This window comes from Botryllus schlosseri, chromosome 3, assembly GCF_051294905.1.
Source record: "Botryllus schlosseri isolate E-star chromosome 3, Bs_hap1, whole genome shotgun sequence".
NCBI classification, from domain to species: domain Eukaryota; kingdom Metazoa; phylum Chordata; class Ascidiacea; order Stolidobranchia; family Styelidae; genus Botryllus; species Botryllus schlosseri.
Genome location: NC_137238.1, coordinates 14431650 through 14451834, shown reverse-complemented (window position 1 = coordinate 14451834; position 20185 = coordinate 14431650). Strand labels below are relative to the sequence as shown.

At 38.8% G+C, this 20185-nt stretch overlaps 2 long non-coding RNA genes across 4 annotated transcripts; one reads left to right on the top strand and one right to left on the bottom strand.

Annotated features, from left to right (window-relative positions):
• The first annotated feature begins 3345 nt into the window (after positions 1 to 3345).
• On the top strand, positions 3346 to 9208 carry LOC145435835 (uncharacterized). 3 transcript variants are annotated; one of them, XR_013914058.1, is made up of 6 exons: positions 3346 to 3580; positions 4715 to 4769; positions 5047 to 5102; positions 5450 to 6152; positions 6711 to 7488; positions 7857 to 9208. It is a non-coding gene; the product is annotated as an uncharacterized LOC145435835 (long non-coding RNA). The 3 variants fall into 3 exon arrangements; XR_013914056.1 differs by lacking the exon at positions 3346 to 3580 and having other exon boundaries at positions 3587 to 4769; XR_013914057.1 differs by lacking the exons at positions 3346 to 3580; positions 5047 to 5102 and having other exon boundaries at positions 3587 to 4769.
• Positions 9209 to 11387: 2179 nt separating this feature from the next.
• On the bottom strand, positions 11388 to 12642 carry LOC145435834 (uncharacterized). The gene is made up of 3 exons (XR_013914055.1): positions 12545 to 12642; positions 12054 to 12208; positions 11388 to 11677 (listed from the first exon to the last, which is right to left on the bottom strand). It is a non-coding gene; the product is annotated as an uncharacterized LOC145435834 (long non-coding RNA).
• Between the last annotated feature and the right edge of the window lie 7543 nt (positions 12643 to 20185).

The following is a 20185-nucleotide window of genomic DNA, read 5'->3' as shown; positions in this document are numbered from 1 at the left end:
CCCTATACGATCCGTGTATTATCTATATATGCTTGATAATAAAGTATTCCAGCGAGAAGCAATGACACGAGGCAACATTTTGGATTCCGTTGACTGGTCCGGCCCGCGAGCGATTTCATGACTTCGATCCGGCCCGCGATGCAATTTGAGTTAGACACCCCTGAACTAGGCATAATCAGCCAGGGTTGATGGGATGTATTCACCCCCAGTCACAAGAAGAACAACATAATGAAATAACAACACACAACCAGGGCCGTAACAGCACTTCGTCAGGCCCCCCCCCAAAACGTTGGCCTTGGGCCCCCCCATAGGGTGATAAACCTAACTTCTAGGGGGCTTCGCCCCCCAGACCCCCATTTGGTCATCGCCTTTTTGACGCTATTTGACATCTCCATTGGGTGTCCGTTGGGTGAGACAGCTTTTCCCGCCTAGACGCGCGAAGCGCGAAAAATTTCAGTGAATCATGTTTTAATCGGGCAATATGATCGGGAATTACATATATATTGCTATAAATTTTGATCCTCTCTCTGCTCCCGTAATCAGATTTACCGGTAGAGCTGAGCGAGGTCTGTTTTAAAACGTAGGACCGACCAATAATAATTAGACATCTTCGGGCGTATACCCGTTGGCAGGAACGAAACAGCACTTCGTCAGCCCTGCCCCCTCCCCCCACACACAAAAACTTGGGTTTTGGGTTCTCATATGGTGATAAACCGACCCCTCATCACAGTGTTCGCTTTTGCCACGAAATTAGCTGCACTGTTTAGTGAGCCAGCTCGAAGCGCGAAAATTTTCGATAATTCATGATACAATCGGCCAAGATCGGGAATTGCATATATATTGCTATCAATATCTTGTTCTCTCTGCTCACGTTATCAGATTTACCGGAAACTGTAGGGCCCGTAAATAATAATTAAACATCTTCGGGCGGGCGGACCCGTTGGTATGACTTCGTTACATGATTTTATTTCGTGACCTCCTGTCTGCTATATCAAAAATATAGAATCGCTCAAACGTACTAAACTAAAAGACGCACACGATTTCAAATTGGTATTTCTTCACTGTCATATATTTTTTTCCTGCTGGATGGTATTTGTGTTCTGAGGTTCAGATTGCCAAGACAGGAACACATAGCGCCAGTCATTTAGGCGCCTATGGACAATTAAACCTATTATTTTGTATATATAACGAAGTTTTCGGTCTGCGTAAGGGCAGTCCGTTTCGGTCAAGCTTTTCGCGCTGCCGATCGTTCTGGCACACTACTTGGAGTCGCATGTAATAAGTCCTAAATCGTTATATATCTTAGTGCGTAGTGGCGTGTTAATGGCCAACGCCGATATGTCCATTTTAATAAATCTTGCGTGTTTTTTCTTGGGGGAAGAGTACCAAATAATCAAGATATTTGGCAACTTTAAATCGCGCACAGCGCGAAAAATTTTGGAAAAAATTGCATAAATTTTCAAAAAATACTCTATAATTTATGCTAATTCACGAAATAATTTGGGGCCCCCTTCGAGCTCGGCCCCCCCCCCAATTGGGGGGTTTGGGGTGCGGCAGTTACGGTGCTGCACACAACAAAAGTCAATTTATTTGATGCGATGGCTGTATTTTTTTTATTATCCACTAGCTTGTCGATGCGTGGCATACGTTTGCTTACAGCGCATCGAAAGTCATGTATGGGCGCAACAAGTCGGTTTCGTTTCTTCAACTTGATAGTCATCTGGGGATGAAAATCCAAGCTCGCATTCCCACGTATAAAGGAAATTAGCAGCTGGGGAATAGCGTGAGACGACGGCTTCAAAAAAACTTAAAATCAACCTCACCTGAACTAAGAACTCCCATCGGTCGAATAAAAAACAGAATCTACTCGCGTACCACCTGGAAGACCTTTGCGTACCACTAGTGGTACGCGTACCACAGGTTGGGAACCACTGCTGTAAGCCAATAAGCCTATAGACCCGTATTATGCCTATTGCCTATAGGCATGTAAGCCTACATGCCTGCAAGCCTACAGGCCGGTAAGCCTATAGGGCTAAAGCCTTGCACGCTGCTCAGCCGCCCACTCACCCAGCATATAGATCTGTCTGTCTGTCTATATACTGTGTAGCACCAGTGGCTATACGCCAAGACAAAACAAAACACGAGTACAAATCCGCCAGTCACTATCACTACTACTGAACGACTCGACTAGTTATTACTGGTACTTCTCGCGCGTGACAAACTTAACGACCTGAGTAGCCAATACTGGTACCAATCCAACGTTGAGACTATCAAAACTTATCCTCAGTTCACTTCAGTAAGATCTACGGCCAGTCCATCCCGTGCATCAACAGTAACGACGCAGTTAGCGATGAACGCAAACCCGCAATTACAATTAGAATTAGTACCGGCACTGCTCAAACGCGATCGTCATTGACCTTTCGCACGAGATTTATAAGACAGTTTGCCAGCTAACTTACGATGTACGATCGTCCCTAACTTATCTAGTAGATGCCTGGCGAACAGTATATATCCCGCAATTGACAAATAACAACGCACACAATTTGAACTGCGAGCGTAACGACATTCCTTCACCTAAACTCCTGTTGACAAGAATGCCCTCATTCCGTCAATTGAGTACGCGGTCACGTGACTAGTTACCAATCCCGTAGTCTAGATATCCCTGATATATACATATGCGATTGAAGCGCAAAATATTTCCAATAGTAAAATCTCAACCGGAAAACAGCGACCGGACTTTGACCTCTTACCAGGACCGTGACTGCCGCACCCCAAATCGTCCAATATGGGGTCGAGATCTCGAATGAGATCCGAAAGAATGTCGGTAAATGTACATAAATTATTTATACATCACTTATCGCCAATTTATGCAACTCTTTTCAATTTTTTCGCGCTGGTCGCGATTTCATGTTGCAGAATTTTTGATTATTGAGTACCCTTCCCCCAGAAAAAAAGCATGATTTATAGAAAATAAAAATAGGCATTTCGGCGTCGACCATTACCACGCCGCGATGCACGAAAACATACGAAGTATATTTGCTAATATTGTACTCTGAAAGTGTGCCAATATACACTGTAAATCCGCAAGGTCGTATTGAACACTTCATAACACTTTTTTCTGCGTACAGACACACTTTTTGGGCATATAAACGCATTGGGCCATTATCGTCGCAACGCTTCTGCGTATTTCTCCGTTTACATGTAACACTTCGCTAGTGCGGCTTATTCTCAAGAAAATTTATACCTGGTTATTTATCATCAATTTTGCATTCATAAACCATCGCTACGTTTAGAGATCACATTAAATCACGGTATATGTAAAATAATATTATGCTCACTTGACCCAACACTAAGTTTAAGGGTAATATTTCAATGAAATATACATATTTCCCTGTGACGCGGAGGGGTCACAACCTTCGTTACGGTAGAGCGCGCTCGATTTCAGTTTGGATTTGAATTGGTGGTTCGTCAGGCTTCAGGCAGAGAGTAGGGTACACGAAAAAACTTGGCGAAATGGATATATTGAAGCAGTTTCTGCTACCTGATGGCGTGAAGGATCATAACATCCATGTACTGTAAGGTATGGAAATGCGGTAAATGTTATTGAATGTATGTAATGTGAGAATAGTCATAAAATTAACTCGTTTTGACATTGCAGTAACGTCGTTTGTTTTAGATGTTTTAGCAGGCTACTGATATCCCTTATTCATATAAATGTTCTTTAGATGTTTTGCAGTATATGATTCGTCTGATATTATTGCTGGATGATCGAGCTTCGAATCTGATAATATACCAGGCTGCGACCAGGTCCAGTACTACGGTACTGATGGGAAGCTGCTATAAAAGTAACTTTTTTGACATATGGATAAAGGGATGTTCTCTCTATCCACACTGAAATATCACTATGTAGGCGATATTGTGGTCCATTGTGGACAAGTACTGCGATGTCAGCAATTGAATGCCGGTATGACAGTCATGCAACGGTTTTGATTGTTTTTCAACTGCAAGACATTTTACACTGTAGGCCTACTGTTTATTCCAAGTGGTAAGGTGTTAACTAAAGCGATTTTTTTTGAAATGTCAAAATAGGTCAGAATTTTGTCAAAATTGTACCGTCAGGTCAAAAATTGCCAAAATTCTTTACAAAATCAAAATTTTGTTGGCAACTTGCATTTCGTTTGTATCATAGATGATTGCACTGTCGGTGAACTTATCATTTTACAATTTACATCTTGTAGCCTACTTTATAGTCCTACCGTTGTAGACGGACCATCGTCTGCTCATTGTGAATCATAAACTGTCAAATGAAACAAATACTCAACGTAGCCTATTGCACTATCCTAACTGAAGCAAGACTGCGTGGGCATTGGTTCTTCTATTAGAAACCGTATGATGAATAATTGCGATGTAGACAACTTTGTCATAATGAGAGACAGAGAGTGCAGTGTACGCACAACTTCAGTGTTGCCGGCCAACAACTGCAGCTGGTGAACGTTCTTTCTTCATTCTTGCCAAGCTACTTAGTTAGGACAGACACTTTCTACCCGAAAATGTCGGAAAGTATCTTTCGTTGTATTAAAACAAATTTTTAATTATTTCTACCATAATACGAGATGTAACTAATACTAGAATTATTCATGGGTCCAGATTTCGATAAAATAAGTTCTTTTTCATGTAAAAATTTGTCAATTTTCATGCTAAAAGATTTTTTCAGGTCAAATTACTTCGGAAGAACAGACAGCTCCAGCCAGAAATAAAGATAAGTTCCGGTAATGCAATTCTAACACTATGTGAGAAACACCTAATTTAAGTACAAGGGGTCAAAATTAAGTTTTTCATCATCAAAATATGTGTGAATTTGAATTTTTTAGTCAAAATCTTACCTTTTTAGGTCCAAAAAATCGCCCCAATAATAGCACAGCCAAACAAACAATCTTTTCAACAAACCATGGATCACAAGGGGTAGTATTTGTTTTGCCCAATCCCCGAATTTGACTTTTCTGAGTTTATTGTGATACGGTAACTGAACTAAACTCTATTTTGCAGGTAGTATGTATTGAACTTGGCACCTTTTTGAAATGCATTTGCTGTGTGGAATACTGGTAAGCATCACGGTGTTTTGTAAGTGAACTGGTATATCCTTAGAGAATGAATTTGATTCTGTTGCAATCGGTTATCTTTGTGATAAAGATTTTTATGAATGTTTGCTGGTAAAATTTCAAAAAAATTGTTAACGATCCAGGAAGTATACTAACTGTGCCAGAGTAAAATTGGTGGTAACGTCATGTGCAACTTTCCATTCCATTACTCAATTATTCTATGAAATACACCCTTCTGTCACGCACAACTTATTGCAGAAAAAAAAACTGTATTCAGTATGATATCTGCGTGATTACTGAGCAGTTCATTTGTATTGCGAATTTTGGCAACAAATATTTCTTTTCAATAGTCTTGGATTGCTCCTCAAATTCGTTCAACTGATGTCCACTCTTTAAAAAGAGCCCCCTGGGTCTACCGTGCCTGCGCTATCAGACAATGTTGACAGTGACGTGAGGAGTCGTTCGTAACGGGTTTTGTGCCGGCACAGTCATCTTATGTGATACAGACCTTTGTCTCAAGAGCCCATGGATACATGTGATTATGTAAGCCTATTTTTTCATTTTGTATATCACCATTGATTATGTAATTTGCTGGTTTTTGCAGTCCTACTTTTCTCACGAACTATCTCGCAGAGTAGCTTACGGGTTATTCGATATGAGCTGAAAAAGGCTTCATCTGTGTACACTGTACCGTACAGTGTACCCTGAACTGTGTACACTGAACACTGAACAGAGATGTAGTTGAACGTAATGAGCTCGTGTAACTTGTACTTCAACTATTGCTTACTGAACTATAATGGGCTAGGTCAGTGGTTCTCAACCTGGGGGGCAGAGCACCTCTCCTGCGCTTCTGTAACCTATCTGTGTGAAATATTTATATTTACTTCTGCATCAAATTTACAATTTTCCTTTGTAATGTTTCGTATTTTCTAGGAGCAGCATTTGCATTAGACCCGTAAAAAAAAGATCCGCCATGGCACGCCACGAATCAGGGACTCATCAAGCCTGGGTTGCGGCTGATGGAAAGAATATGAAAAATGCCCTAATGTGCAGGTATAGTATGTATTGCAATTGGCAACATCTTGAAATGCATTTGTTGTTTAAAATACTGGTAAGCATCGCGGTATTTCGTAAGTAAACTGGCATTTCCTTAGATAATGAATTTGATTCTGCTGCATTTGGTTATTTTTATGAATGTTTGCTGGTAAAATTCCACTAAAATGATTAACAATCCAGGAAAGTATGCTACTCGTGCTGTAGTAAAATTGGTGGTACGGTCACATGCAACTTTCCATTACAATAATTATTTGTTCTATGAAAGACACCCTTTTGTCACATACAAATGTATCCAGTGTGATATCTGCGTAATACTGAATGCCGGTGACATCATATTTTGTGATACGATTTTTGATGTACTACGTTCTTTCGAGTTCTCTACTAGTTGCTGACGATTACCCTTGACGAGTCTCAGCCGAAAATATTCGGGCTCATTTCAATATGCATATACTATTCAATTTTATATTGAAGTTTTGCACCTCGAAGAAGCTGTTCGAATATTGAATAGTTCCCTTGTATTGCAAATTTTTGAAACAAGTATTTTCTTTTCAACAGTCTTGGATTGATCTTCAAATTCATCCAACTGGTGTCGACTCTTCGAAGAGACCCCCTGGTTCTACCGTGCCTGTGCTAACAGACAATGTTGATAGTGACGTGAGGAGTCATCTGAACGGATTTTGTGCCGGTGCAGTCATCTTTTGCGATAATACTTTTGCCTCAAGAACCCATGGAAACATGTGATTATGTAAGTCTATTTATTCATTTCATATATCACCATTGATCATGTAATGTGCTTGTTTTTGCAGTCCTAATTTTCTTGATAACTATCTATATATGCGATATGAGCTTAAGAGAGGCTTGATCTGTGTACATTGAACAGAGGTGTTCTTGAATGTAAAGAGCTGGGGTAACTTGTATTTAAACTACTGCTTACTGAACTATACTTGGAACATCAAATTGAGATCATTTCCCATGTCGTGCTAATTCCAAATAATTTCGCTAATTAAATTTCATCAGGAAGGAAGTATTTTGAAAGATTGAGAACAATTACAATTACTGCAATGAAGGAAAAGTATTCAACACCTTCGATAAGATGTCACAAAGTTTTTTGTACTAAAGACAATCAATGTGTCCTTTGTCTGATCAATTATTGTAATGGAAATCCAAACCCATAGGAATACCGATTCTACTATATTTATTTTCGGATCTTGTTTGCAATCAATTACATTTTCAGCAAAACGAGGCTGATGAAGTCAACTGTCTTCTTCTCCAAGCCAAATTGAGAGACAAGCTAATACAATCCAAGACCCAAGCGCATGTCTTATTGAAACAGGTATCGTAATCTTTCTGTTTTGTGGACCATACAAATTTACACAGACCGTTCGTAGACGTACATAGACGTTCTGCTAAAAATTTCATTCTGAGTTACAGTTCTGCATTTTCACTGTTGCCTGTGCGTCTGAATGTAAATGTAAATGTCAAAATGGCCGAATTGAAAAAAGCGCAGACCTAATTCAAGATATTTTTATTAGTCGTTATGCGAATTTTAGTCCTTCTCAGTGATAGGATTTCACATGTACCCGAGCGCCTTTCCTGCGCTTGTGTAACCTGCATGTGTGAAATATTTATATTTATTTCTGCATAAAATTTAGAATTTTCATTGACATATTCAAAACTTTGGAATTTAATCACATTTTCAAGGAGCACAACTTGGAGTCGACCAGTAGAAAAGAAGCAAACACCATGGCACGCCACGAATCAGAGATTGACCGATCCTGCATTGCAGCTGATGCCAAGAATATAAAACTGCTTCGGTGAAAATGAAGTATTCAGAAACATTGTTGACGTTTTGAGCTACTATGCATTGGATTGTCATACCCTGAAGGAGTGGTTCTCAAACAGGAGAAAGCATTTGAAGGGGCGTGAACCCGCTGTCAACTAAAATCTTTTTCGCACATGGCAGCTTCTACTTATTTCTCTGTGTATGGTCAGAATTTAATATTTGAATATTCTCTCATCAACAACTATTACCGTCACTGCCATCCAACTATCAGTTGGGATTTCTAGCGTTCTGGTTGCTTTTTTTAATTTCATGATACGACGATAAGGGGTGTGTGAAATTTTTTTGCTATCATAACGGGGCGTGTCCAAATATGTTCAAGAATCATTGCCCTAATGACTTCCAGATTTCATATTTTGCAGCAGACTGGCAAATAACAACAAAATCTTTTCTGTAAATCTGCAAAATTTGTATGGACTCAAAGAAACGATTTCTTTGTTATTTAAACAAAAGTGATTGGCATTAACCTGATATAAATCCTTGTAATGCAAGCCCAAGAATATTTTTGATGCCTGGTTAGCACTTAGCAGGCCCAATTTCATTAAGAGTAAAAAAATACTTTATTACTTGTTTATCGTGGTAGTGGTAGTGAAACTGATATATTCATTGTTTGTTTTTTTTACAATAAAATTAGAAATTTACAAGCCATAATTTGATCAATTATAAATATGTTTTACTGATTTGTGTTGATCATGTTTTCCGTTAACGGACGTAACCAATGAATTTAATTCCATGCCATTGTCACGAAAGTTAAAGATACTAAATGATATTTTGTTATCACTATCCCTAATTCGCTATGCATTCATTTTCATGATTGAACGAGTTGCATGATATTTGTAGTGAGTCTGCTCTTGATCATTTTTGATGTTCGTGATTTCATGGACTATTCCGGAAACGGTTTCAACTGCTGATGTGAATTTATGAAACCCTGTCACAGCAGCTATTGGAAATTTAAATGTTTGCACGTATTTAATCACCCAGGTTGGGTATTATAAGCGTCATCTATTCATGAAACAATAAAATCTGATTTTATTTTGAGCTCTGCGTTCCGGTGACTAGTCAACCAGCCACTTTGAGGCTGAACACTTTTTAGGTAAACACTTTTAATTTAAACACTTCGCAACACTTCTAGGCGTTCAATTTTTGGATCACGTTTCGTGTTCAATTTTCCGGGTTGAGCAACACTTCAGAATTTACAGTGTATCTCCTGCGAGAAAACCTTAGCTGAAAAGGATTGCCCTTATGTTGACCGTGAACTTCGAAATAAATATAAGCCTATCGAATTATCCATAGCTGCCTAAGTGGCTCGTGTCTAATTATTCTACCATTGCAATCTGAACCCCACAGGTCAAATACCATTTCTCAGAGAAAAATTATTTGCCAGTGAAGAAATACCAATTTTCGATAAAGCCACCACAGACGTTTCTTGGATCTCGCATGGTTTATCAATAAATTACGGCATGATGTGTTGTTGTATGTGGGGTTAATGGTGCTTAACTACTAAGGTCTTGTGCACCAGACCACGTCGAAAATATTATATCCGCAAAAATTAGATTAATCGGGTGGCTAATTCGAATTCAATAACAGTCTGAATAGACACTTACGTGACCTTTGACACGAACCAATCAGGTTGCAGCAGAACGTAAACAAAGAACAAGGCCGGGCAAGCTTACTATGAGCTCTTATGGGAAATGGTTGGAAAATGAAGGTTTTAAGCAAATTTACGTTGAATTGGCGATGACTGGCCTTAATAAATAGTAATAGCGTAGAGCTAGTATGTAGTTGCAGCTTTTAGTCTAGGATGAACATGAATGGTGGTAAGTACGCATCAGCGTGCTGTGTCCAAATGCATGGTTTTTTGACAACTTTTCGGATTAAGCGATGATTGTTGTATACTATACTATAGGATTGTTGTAATGCATATTTTGACGATTTCATAGGCTGCCGGTCTCGAGCGAAATTTTCAAGCATATCTCATGTTCAGAAATATATGCTATAAAATACAGCTGCTGCCACACATCACAATTTTGGTGTATTAATTATGAAACTTGAAAGCTATGGAGATTCTATCGAATTTCTGGATTTGAGTGGAACAGCATCTTCTTGTAACACCTCGGAGAAAACTACGAAATATTTCATGGAGCGCTACGTACACGACTTAGGGACAAAGATTGAGGAGACAATCCATGGAAGCAATATTCTAGTGAACAGCCAATGTTATCGCAACTTGCGGAAAAGTGAGATATCATACTCAATGGAAATACACGTTCTCAGAAAATCCATTATTGATTCGTCTTGCACATGTAAGACAGGGTAAGTAAAGCAAAATACATTTTTTCAGAGATTCCTGCAATAGATGTTGTAACCATGATTTATTTTCACATTAGGTTCTGATATATGCTCTCATGCATATATGCATTGATTAAGACAATCCAGGACCTGAAGCTACAAGGACTACATTGTGATTTGCATCAGCCTCAGTGAGCTCGATCGTGATTGACAATCAATTTCTCGACCGTACTCGCAACCGATCAACTCCTGCCTCAAGGTAGATTTTGGTGTATCTGGTGTCTTCAGTTTTATAACATTCCACCAAACACAAATAGTACATTTTCACCTGAAGAATTGTTCATTCAACAAATTGGGCCTCTAAATGAGCTTCAATGCACACCACTGGAGTATAGTATGAATAGACATGCACTGTTGGTACACATTGACCATGGCACCGCGCAATTACGATCCGTAGCATGCTATTAGGCATTACGATATTCACAATGGAACTGAATTTGCACAATTGCCGAATATGTTGCGTCGGTCATTTTTAATTTTCAATCTTGAAGTAGAGTAAGCAATTAGTCCATATTTGGTTAGTTGATACACAATGCTGCATAGTATGACACCAGACAAAATTTTATACTCCTTGATTCTTCCGATCAGCTGTTCAATATGAATACGTTGTCTCGCCATCTTTCTTGTTGTGGAACAGTCTGGCTCAGGCATTTGACGGTGTGCCAAATCATGTGCAGGAATATTTAAATCTAGATTCAATTTCTTGATTTCAGACTCAATGATGAATCCTTTTTCTGCCATGATAGCATTTCCTGGTTCACCATAGCTGAACTCCATCATTGTCTCACATTTCTTGTCGAATCCACATATTTCACTAATATTTCGATCTGAAATGGTCCCTGTGAACAGTTCCTGCACAAAAGTAAGTGCACCACAATCTATCAATCCTTTCAAAGTTGTATGTGATTTATTGACAGTCAATAATCATTCTAGTTTTGAGAAATCATGAATGAATGCAAATGGTGCCTTTTTAAGAACCACATATCTACATGGCCAAATCGAAATCTAATGAAGCAGTTATATACGGTTGACATAATAATGGTTTAATACTATGCTTACAGCAATGCTATAAATTTGACGTCAGTAGGATAAGTCGGGCAATCCAGAAAGAATTTAATGTAGTCTAGCATAAAATTTCAGCTTCTCCGCATCTTTTGACATTATGATGCTCCTCTGAGAACTAAACTTCACTAGCAATAATTGTCCGTCAATTTGTAATTTTCCTGGACGGGTTTCCTGTTTTGTGCTTCTACTTCTTCCAGAAATTTGATTTTCTTGCGTTTTATCCATCAAATTCCTCTTTCTGCAGCTTCATATAAGATATCCATCAAGCCTGCACAAAATATATAATATGTTTATTTTACAGAGCAACACTGCTGTGCAGGCACCTATCAAGGCGTACTCGTCCGACTAATGCAACGTATCAGCGCTACCAATTTCAACTATTCATCTCATTATTGAATATATTGCTCTCAACAATTTCAATCCATTACACACCATCAAGCAACAAAACTGGAGTGGAATAAAACGAGACACACTACAAGTCGATTGTGGCATCAAGTGTGACTGCATTTCAGATTGGACTCATTTTGAAACACAGAATTGTTTCATCTAAATTATGTCACGATTCCATATTTTTGGTGCAATAATAGATATGTCATTTTATTAATAAAATGAGAATTCAGATGACTACAAGGAAGTCCACATGCCTTTATCCAGATTTTACATTCTTCCATGCATGTTATTGGCTCTGGGAAAGGATACAAGCACACACCAGGAACGGTCAGGGTAGCCATCTCCAAGTTACACAGGCTATTAGCGCAGTGGTTATCCGGCATTTGTCCTGATTGATTCAATACATGAGCTAGAACAAAAAATGACGATTTCAGCTGGGAACGGATCATGTTGCCTAACATATATCATATTAATATGATCATTGAATATGCAGACAAGTGTCCAGTGTAACAGTAATTTGCCAGATAATGATGCAGACTGTAGACTGTACTATATACGATTTCATAAATAGAACGCTTATAACGCCAAGCCCACATAATGAATACCCCACATATCCTGACTCAAGATTAATCTAATACATGCTTTCGGTACGACAATCCCATTGTGTACGACTAAGGACTAAGGATAATACAGCAATAGTTGCTTCATCCGAAAAGTTGTCAGAAATCCATTCATTTGGACATACCATGCTGATGAGTGCTTGCCACCATTCATGTTTATTGTAGGTTAGAACACTGCAAATACATACTAGCTCTACGTTATTACCATTCACCAAAGCCAGCTATTCATAATTCAATGTAATTTTGCGACAAACCTTCATTTTTCAAACCTTTTCCATAAGCGCTCATAGTGAGATTGCCCGGCCTTGTTCTTTGTTTACGTCCTGCTGCAACCTGATTGGTTCGTGTCAAAGGTCACGTAAGTGTCTATTGTATATGGACTGGATAATAGGGCCCGTACTGTCATGTCGACATGGTTCCGTCTCGCCGCACTCTTCAAATATTGGGCCGTATGCACCAACATTGAACACGTTCAAGTCTGATCGTCTGTTCGCTCGAACATAACTCAAACGGAACATCAGTTCAAAATTTCTCGCGATGCACCATCAATATTTAAACGCCGTTCAGACGAACTGATGATCATTGAGACGAGCTAGCGTTCAGTAAATAGATGCTCAATTTGTACCCTGAAAAGCTACTCAAGGCCGACGGAATAGTAAACAAAACAAGTTTTTTGTGGAACTCAGCGGTCGCTAGCGCGATGTCTATTTCAATGATGAGCAGCTGAGCGCATTCAAAAAACTCCGGCTATATTTCTGTAACCATTTTCGAATCAAATACCATGGCTAGCTTTGCCATCATGCTTTCAGAGTTCCAAAATTTAGTCATGACTTTACTGGCGATGCCCTGCCAGGAGGTAAATTGAAGGACAGGGCGAAAATTTACAATATCCTGGCTTATGAATATATATTCGACACCACACTGTCTGTAAAAATCGAGGTTCCAATGGCGCTTTTCACCCGCTGTCTTCACCACGCACAACTTGTTCTGTGTGTTCACAGTGCGGAATGTCACCTTTGTTGTTTTATCCACATTCGAATCTAACCCGAACGGAATGAGTGTCCTGTGCTCCCTCAATTCCTTGGGAGTACCTTACTGTCACCTTGGAAATCATCAGTGCTCCCCTAATCAATTGCGCAAAACTTGCCCAGATTCCACCATTACTGTGTTCTCTCAATAGCCCGACAATCCAATCCAACTACCATATCTGCACAGCATATATTCAACATTCTCAACTGATAAAGTAACACAAATCGACAGACTTATTTCATTGTTCATGATCATGTTGTATACTTGAACAGTTTTTGAAAAGAACTGAAATCCTTCAATTTACATTTTTGTTGAGTAAATAGGAATCTCCAGGGTCTGGTCTTCATCATCACACAATAAATTATGATGATAGCCAAACACATGAAATGAAAATAGTCTACAAAGACAAACTCATCCAAGTAAAAACCTTTTCTTTCAATCATGAGTACTGCACAGTGTGAACACCTAACATTTTCTGCTAGACATGATAAAATACCATGCTATACATACCAAATTCTTTCAAGCATTATTGTCAGCACCTTGCTAGAGATAAAAGATTATTTGTCATGGTATATCCCTTGTCATAGTGCCAACCGAAGCATTTTTCAGAGTCGATCTAATCATTCACTATATTTTGATTGGTGGTATATTCATATTTTTGACGAGTTGACTCAAGCATCAAACTTCGGAATGACGGTCAGTCAAAATCTAAAGAAATTGACTTTCGGACCAAGGTAGTTAGTCCCATCATTACACAGGCACAGTACATCGATATCAGAACGGACAACCTTCAGTTGCTTGTTGAATTGTTGATGCTATTGTAGAAATTGAGATGAATGTGGTCCATGTTGATGTAGGCTACATTCCCCCAACATGGTACAATTCCAAATCGGTCATATTTGCACATTTCCATGACTGGTTTCTTGATTTCACGGTCCTACCACTCGAGTATTCTTGTAGTCATTGACTTTTTGGGGAATTTCACACAGACAGCAAACTTTGTAATGACATTCTGCCCAAATCTCTAGCAATTGACGTTCGGCCCAGTGCAGTTTGTCGCCTCTTTGAGCAGTAAATCCATATCAGAATGGATGACCTTCAGTTGCATGTTGATGATATTGTAGAAATCGAGATGAATGTGGTCCATGTTGATGTAGGCTACCTTGCCCCAACATGATTCAATTCCAAATCAGTCATATTATGCACATTTCCATGACTGGTTTCTTGATTTCTCGGTCCTACCAGTAGAGTATTCTTGCAGTCATTTACATTTTGGGGAATTTGACTCAGATAGATAACTTTGTAATGATATTCAGCTCAAATCTTTAGCGATTGACATACGACTCAGGATAGTTAGGCCCCTCTTCTTTGCGAAGTACATCAAAATCGGAATCTATAACCTTCAGTTTGATGGTGATTCTTTTGTATCTGTAAATGTGTCTTCTTCCAACATAATATTTTTGCATATTATGCACATTTTTGAGGATGGTCTCTTGGCCGACATCACTTGATAATGCCGGTACTCATTGACTGTGACCTATTCCGAGAATCTCCAGATTAGTGAAACGCTTTATTGTTGTTATATTTCACTCATGTAACCTAAAACCTGTAAAATTACTATAATATAGAGATTTGCAAGACACGCGGCTCCAAAACCAACCTATCTACAGCCGACCGCGAGCGCAAATCACAGGACCACGATTCCTGACGTCTAGTACAAATCCATACAACTTCTGCTCCCACTACTCAATCGACAACCTACATCATTATCAAGCAAATCTACTTTCAGTTTTGTATTATGTCCATTTTACTATATTCCGTACTCATACTTCATACTAAACTTGAAACAGTTACATAAAAGAGGATTCAGCAAATCATGACATGCCGTGACATTGGCAGCCGGCAGCTACGTGCTTTCCATTTCGCCAATATGGAATCGGTGTCTCGTGTAAATCAAAGATTCTACTAATACACACAGGTGTGACGCTGAAAACTGTCTTGGTACACCAAATATATTACGCTAAACGTACCGGGATTCCAACCCGGTCATTTGGGCTATGATGACAATCTACTGTAATATCGGCTGTACTGGCATAGCTTCAACGATGGTGAAATATATCAAGCTTTATAGGGAAAACGCCTCATCAATCGCACCCCGTAGGGTACTTCAAAAACTGTACACTGCAGTGTTGGGATGACTCGAGTCACCTTCTTCGTATGACTTGACTTGACTCGAGTCACTTTGCTAAAATGACTTGACTTGACTTGACTCGGCGTATCAGAAATATGGATTGACTCGTGACTCGGAGCAAAATTCACGAGTCAATTTCAAGTCATCAAGTAATCAATGTCTATAGAAATCACTGAATCTTGTATATGTTCGGATTGTTCGCGAAACACTGATGTAACCCGTGAGAGCGACCAATCATTCAATGATCGTGCGTTTTACTGAGCCTCCATTGTTCTCTCACAAATATATTGACCACAAACGAATTGATCGAAGCTTATAGCTTATATTGTCGAAAACTAGTAGTAAAGTGATTTAATAGAAAATTTCTATATCTGTTCTCCGTTCTTACCTTATCCAAACCTCTTGTTTTATTGAAATCAAATATAGTTGATACACTCCTCCAAGTGACTTGATCCCAACACTGGTACACTGTATACCTACAGACGTCAGACTTGGTCATAATTTCCGTATATTTTTGACCCAAAGGTCTTTCATTCAAATCTACAAGGCGCAGGACAAGAATATCACATCTTTATTACCAGTACCTTGAGGCAGGCATATGGATTTCCTGGTTCACCACTTAACTCGATAATACCGGTATACCGATCAACTGTTAACTGTAAGCCATTCGGCCTCGCAGTGGTGAAACTGGGTTCGGAAACATATTAAATCTATTCCTACAGCTTAGAAAGTCTGCTAATTTACGGAAAGATAGAAAATAGTGCACCTACGTCTTCACCATGAACCAATTTACAGTGAACCAGTCGCGAGAAACCGGAGACCACGATCAGCGACAATCAAGCCAAAGCACTGATCTACGTTTTAAACAACCTCCCGCGGTTGTTTACTTTTCGATCAAATTCGGCGCGAGTGAACGCTAGATCATTGACGTTTCGGTGTTGGTGCTTTGGAAATATCTCCTGAACCCCTGTTTGAGCTCCAGTTTGGGTTCAAAACATGTTGGTGCATACGGCCCATTGTCTCTGAGAAGCATATACTGGGCACACAATCAGAAAGTGTTCGACGGTCTCTTCGGCCATGCACGTGCGGCACAGGCCATCTTCGTGGCACTTTATACGATAAAGATGCGAATTCAGCCGACAATGACCCGATTTCAACCTCAGGATTATCGAGGAGTGCCTTCGTGAAAAATTCAGCGGCGCAGGAATTTCTGTGATGGGTGCGTGTATTTTGTAATATGCCGACCCGTCATGTGACGAGTTGAAGTCTTCAATCCATTTCTCGCGGCATACGGATGCTATGAGCGTTTTCACTTCTGGAACAGACAGTTCGACCGGTTCTCCAATGTCATCTGCGTGATCCGTGGATGCAGCAGCTCTTGCTAGTTCGTCAGCCGTTTCATTTTGTCCAACTCCCATGTGGCCAGGGATCCATATCAAATTTGTCTCCAATCCTTTTCTGTCGAGATCTGCGCACAACTGAATAATATCATATATTAGTTTGTTACTAGTAGAGCCGGCATGATGTGTGGATGTACGTAATATGGCCATGGCCATTTCCTTAATTTTTCTGAAAAGTTGCGATCAGCGTTTCACAATCAGTTTCAAAGCATGACCAATTATAGTGTCAAAAGTAGGGTTGCATTTAAAACAAACGGTGTTTTGAAATACAAAATTGTATTTTTTCAAGTTTTCAAGTTATAAAATTATGCCATAATTGTGTAAATACTTTCCAAAAACATGTTGTATGAGCACACGGACAATTACTACCAAATTTAGCCGACGTATATCGTTATGGGATGGTGGGAAGTGGAACCCGCAAAATAGTCGGTTCGAAAGTTGTAGTACATATATTTTGTCAAAGGGGCTCGATTTACCCTATATTATCGATGGTCGATTTCAGTCCATTATGACGTCACAATTGAATATTCGTGATATCATGGCTTAAAAACGAAAAATAATAAAAAAACATGTTTCAAATTAGGCCTTGTTTTAAACAAGTTTGTTTTTAACTGATTTTTGTTTTAAATGCAACCCTAGTTTAAAGGGTGTGTGGTATCAGAAATAAGCTCCCGAATGACACAGTGAATCACCAGTCCGATAGCCGTTTCTACACTTAACACAAGAAGGAGAAGAAGGAACAAGAAGGAGAAGGAACCATGTCGACATGACAGTACGGGCCCTATTATCCAGTCCATATACAATTCAGACTGTTATTGAATTCGTATTAGCCACCAGATTAATCTAATTTTTGCGGATATAATATTTTCGACGTGGTCTGGTGCACAAGACCTTAGTAGTTAAGCACCATTAACCCCACATACAACACACACACTTAACACAAATTGCTGTTTCTTTTTGACTAAGCACTATCTAAAAAAAAACAAGCAAGGTAAATGAAACAGACCATAGTAAGTAAACAATAACATAATCAAGTTATAACGAACTACGATAGATCTACTTGCGTCATCCCCCCTCCCCCCATCCCCCTGTCTTGCTCACTCTCACTCTTAAATTGTAATAGCATGTATCGTAGCATTAGAATCTTGAAAGTGGAAGACATTTTCAAATTTGAGGTAATGAAATTTATGCATAGCTATCATCAGGGTGAACTGCCACTATATTTTGATAATCTGTTCAAGATACCTTCAGATACCCACCAACATCATACCAGATTTTCTTCTAACTTGTCTCTGTCTGTGCAACACCACTCTACCAGTCTAGTACAAAATTCGATCAGTTTTATTGGTGTCAATGTTTGGAATAAGCTGCCACCTAATCTTCGCAATTTAGACTCTTGTGCATTTAAAAAACAATGTTTTCATTCTCTTATCTCTAACTACCACTGAATTGTATTTGCATTGTATTTCAAATTGGTCCATGATACTGTGTCTTATTTTTCCTTTCGTTCGTTATTTTATTTTAATTTCATTTTTATTTATTAGTTATCGACTGAGAAAATTGCTCCTGTCCCGGGTGGCTCGGCTCTGAAGACTATGTCATATCGAGCCTCCCGTCTACCTTGCATGTCACATTTCACTGTTACATTTGTGTAGTGTTATGTTGATATGTAATGTATACGAATAAAGATTCTCTCTCTCTCTCTCTCTCTCTCTCTCTTACCCCCTGAAACAGATACATAATTATATTTTTATTTTCATATATTCCTTTTGCATATATATCCTGCTTTTCTGTTGATAATTCATTAGTTTATAGCCTTTTGTTCATATTTTTATGTTAATATTTTCCCTAATTTGAATTTTTATCCTTTGGAACGTTTTTGGTCATAACTTTTTTTCCCCAAGAAAAGCTGGTAAAATTATCTTTCCAACAGTATATAATACGTCTTTATAAGAATTTTTTCTAGGTTGACCCATTTTTAGACCAAATTCTACAGGACTAAAGCGTAGTCGCTTGCATACAGGAGATTGAAACAAAACAAGCTGATACAACCAAATCTGCGACTGTTGTATTTTACAGCGAAACCTTTCGATTATCTCATACCCTTGTATTTCCAAAAATTAATAAATGCCACTTCCTACTGTAAATTTTGTAAAAAATCAACTTTCTCGCGATTTTAAGTGCAACTAAATCTTGCCCTAATTATGACTATTTTCACAATTTTACTTACCTACTTATTCGACTACATTTGAAGTCAGCCAATTCTACATGTAACTCAAGTAGCTGTAGGTTGCTTCTAAAAGTTAAAAGTAATATTTCTATTGGTTTTTGTGTAGACCTTTACGTCGCTAAGCTTACTACAATTTGAAAAGCTTTCTTGACTACTTTGCCTACTCTAGGAGCTGTATATATATCTAAGTACGGTTGGCGCATTTGAATGACAACATAGATTACGACATGCACTGAACTGGAGCAACTGCAACATCCCAGATGCAATTTTTTTTGCTTTTTAAAATAACAAATACAAAACACTAAAATAAATTGACTAGACAATGTTCTTGATAGCATGAATGTATATGAATTGCACCCTATATAAAATTAAGGAACCAGACTACAATATGATTGCTCATTTAAATTGATGCAACAGTTGAGGGCATCTTTCCCCAGCTAGACACTAGCTGATAACATTGAATATGCTTCAGCGATTTCATCACTGCACCTTGGTTATAAACGATGATCATTCAATGTACATCATACAAAACAAATCAATATGTATTACGCTTATTCTTACATATGCACTGTTCCAAAATACAGGGTTGTAATGACTCGAGCCACGACTTGACTCCAGTCGCGATTTTGGTGACTCGACTTGACTCGAATCATTTTTGTATTCTGCGTGGAATGCTTATTTGCTATAGTACCCATCACAGTGACCTACGAAACGAAAAACTGCCAACAGGAAATTGAGCGAAGCACGGAGATATTTTTTAGCAGGAAATTCAACAAATAAAACATATCTATTAGCAGATATCGTTTCTCACAACCAGAACGCTGTGTTGTAGGAAACTGATTTTGTTGTTCCCTCGTTGTATTTTTCGTGTACCAGCTACAAATAGTCCAAATTTCATGCTGGTGACGTCATATTT